Below are 2,886 nucleotides of genomic sequence, written 5' to 3' on the forward strand. Positions count from 1 at the left end.
AATAAATATAAACATGAAATAATCGGACCCTAAAAAAATACCTAAACGACACAAACCCTAAACAGAACTTTGAACCATATTAATAAGATACAACCTAGACCTTAAACTAAACCTGAACAATATTAATATGTAGTAATTTAAACCCTAAAAAACCCTAAACAAATCTTATCATGAAATGATTTAAACCTAAAACAAAAGCAACTAAACAACATTATAATAAAAAATTTACAATAATACGAAAACCATATAAAACCCTACATCATGCAACCTTTAAAATATAATAATAATAATAATAATAATAATAATAATACCTAAATGCATGAATAGACGTGAGCTTGTGTGTGTCTGTGCATGCAGGAAGTGTTGTGGGTTACAGTGTGGGTGAGTGTTGTGTGTGCACTCTGTGGGTGAGTGTTGGGCGTACACTGTGTGTGCAGTGTGTGTAACAGTGTGTGTAGGTGTGTACTGTAGTGTGTGTGCGCAGGTGCGTGCACAGGTGCGTATAGCAGTGTGTGTAGTGTATGTTTTTGAGTGTGTGAAACTGTGTGTGTAGGTGGGCATTTGAGTGTGTGAAACCATGTGTGTAGGTGTGTATTTGAGCGTGTCAAACTCTGTGTGTAGGTGGGTATTTGAGTGTGTGAAACTGTGTGTGTAGGTGTGTATTTGAGTGTGTGAAACTGTATGTGTAGGTGGGTATTTGAGTGTGTGAAACTGTGTGTGTAGGTGTGTATTGTAGGTGCAACAGTGTGTGTGTGTTTACTGTGTGTGTGTTTGTGAGTGCTACAGTGTGTGTGTGTTTACAGTGTGTGTATTTGTGGGTGCAACATTGTATGTGTGTCTATTGTGTGTGTATTTGTGGGTGCAGCAGTGTGTGTGAACTCTTGATATTATCTTCCTCAATTCCCATTCCTTCAGGCTTCTCAAAGCGCTCATGATTGGTAGAGGTGCTTCCAAAATCACGCAACTTCCATAATCCATTAGACCCCAACAGAAGATTCTCAGCTTTCGAGTCCCTGTAAGCAATGGGTGGAGACTGGCAGTGCATTGCAAAGATAGCATTACACGTCTCTGAAAGAACCTGTTTCTCATCAAAATACCCAGATCCTCTGCTGTCCAGCACATTAACTAAAGATTTTTCACAGCATTCCATGACAAGAAAGGCTTCCGTTGTCCGTTCCATATCCAAGATAGTGTGACCACGAAGAGTTACAACATTGGGATGTCCTTTTAGCAGTTTCATCACTGAAATATCCTTCGTCGGCAGTCCCAGTGATTCCTCGTCATTACATATAATGTGCTTTAAAGCATATCGCTTCGACGAATATATAAAGTCTCGAGCTAAGTAAACCCAAGAGAAAACCCTCTTTCAGCAATGGTGTTCCGTACAAGAATTTTAAGACTCCCAACATCAATAGAGCGACCTTCAAGCCCAGCTTGTCCCTTAGGCATGAAGGACTTGAACCTTCACATGACTGATATTGATGAGACAAAGATTAAAGCACGCGCGATCCGGATGCGAAGTGAAGATCCTGAGTTCGAATTCTATGATCCAAAGTTCTATTCGAAAAATAAAGAACAAACATCACCAGAACAATCCCTAAACAAGATTTATTCTGAAACAGAGGATATGCGGAAATATGGAGAGAGGTAGGTATGTTGGCTGCAGGTGGCAGACATTGCTATCAAAATCAAGATCCGGAGTAAACTCTAGCAAGTATAGGAAAAAAAAATATAGATGCCCAACGCCGAAGAGAGAGAGAGAGAGAGAGAGAACTTACATTAATAGAGATGGAGTACCTGAAACTCAAATATCGCTGTGAGTCCGCGAGAGAGAGTCGGTGATGGTGGTTTGCAACCGTGGTGGCGTGGTTGTGCGGTGGGTTCAGTTGGATGCTGCTGCTGCTGTCGCCGGAGCTGCGACCCAAGAAAGAAGAGATGCGGTTGCTGGTCATGAGGCGTTGGGCTCTGCTGTGTGTGAGTCATAAAGGCTGCGGGTGAGTTGGTGATGGTGATCGGGATTTCAGAGTTGATGGGGTAGAGAGGTGGCAACGAGGGGTGGTTGAGATCGTGGGAATGCTGGATTTGCAGAAGGATGAGGATGGTTGACGGCGGTAGTGGAGGATGGTGCTGGAAATTTTCCGTGGGTGAGCTCGAGCTGCCGGGAGTTGCAGAGACAGAGACTGGTACAGGGGATCCGGGAGAGAAACTAAGGGAGCAAGGGAGAGAGCTGGGAAGGAGAGAAAAAAAAGAATAAAAAAGAGAGAGAGAGCAGAGGGTGCCTGGCCTTTTCTGCAGCGTGTGAGAGAGATGAGAGAAATGGGAAAATCACGGACCCCCTAGAACAGTGAGTGAAGACCTCTCTTTATAGAGAGTTTATTGGCGCAAGAATCATTTCTTCGCCAACCGAAATTGGCTTCCCTGGCTGTTCTGTTCCTTTATTCCTGCGATGGGATATGCAGCCGCACACATGCTTGCTGTGCTCTCATTTGCTTGGCATTTTTTATTTTTTTTTATTATTAGTATTATATATATATATATATATATATATATATATATATATATATATATATGTATTTCTCTCTTTATTATCCAATTTTGCTCCCTCAAAGAGAGACTCGGTTTTCAAAAGACTTGGTTCCCGAAAACCGGAGGACCTAAACCCGATGTGATTAAAAATACCGAGACTCTCTCAAAATTTGACAGGGCTCGGTCGTAATACCGTGGCTCGACTAAAATTCGTCGGGACTCAACCTAAAATTCTGTGACTCAATTAAAATACCAGGACTCGGTTAAGAAAAATAGGGACTCAAATAAAAATGCTAGGACCCGACTAAAAATATGAGGACTCAAATAAAGATCACGAGGCTCGATAGAAGACATCGGGAC

General features: G+C 42.1%; 1 pseudogene; it reads right to left on the reverse strand.

Annotated features, from left to right (window-relative positions):
- Nucleotides 1–838: 838 nt before the first annotated feature.
- LOC131148108 (uncharacterized) lies at nucleotides 839–1,470 on the reverse strand (annotated as a pseudogene).
- Nucleotides 1,471–2,886: the final 1,416 nt, after the last annotated feature.

Source organism: Malania oleifera, chromosome 2 (genome assembly GCF_029873635.1).
Source record: "Malania oleifera isolate guangnan ecotype guangnan chromosome 2, ASM2987363v1, whole genome shotgun sequence".
Taxonomy (NCBI): domain Eukaryota; kingdom Viridiplantae; phylum Streptophyta; class Magnoliopsida; order Santalales; family Ximeniaceae; genus Malania; species Malania oleifera.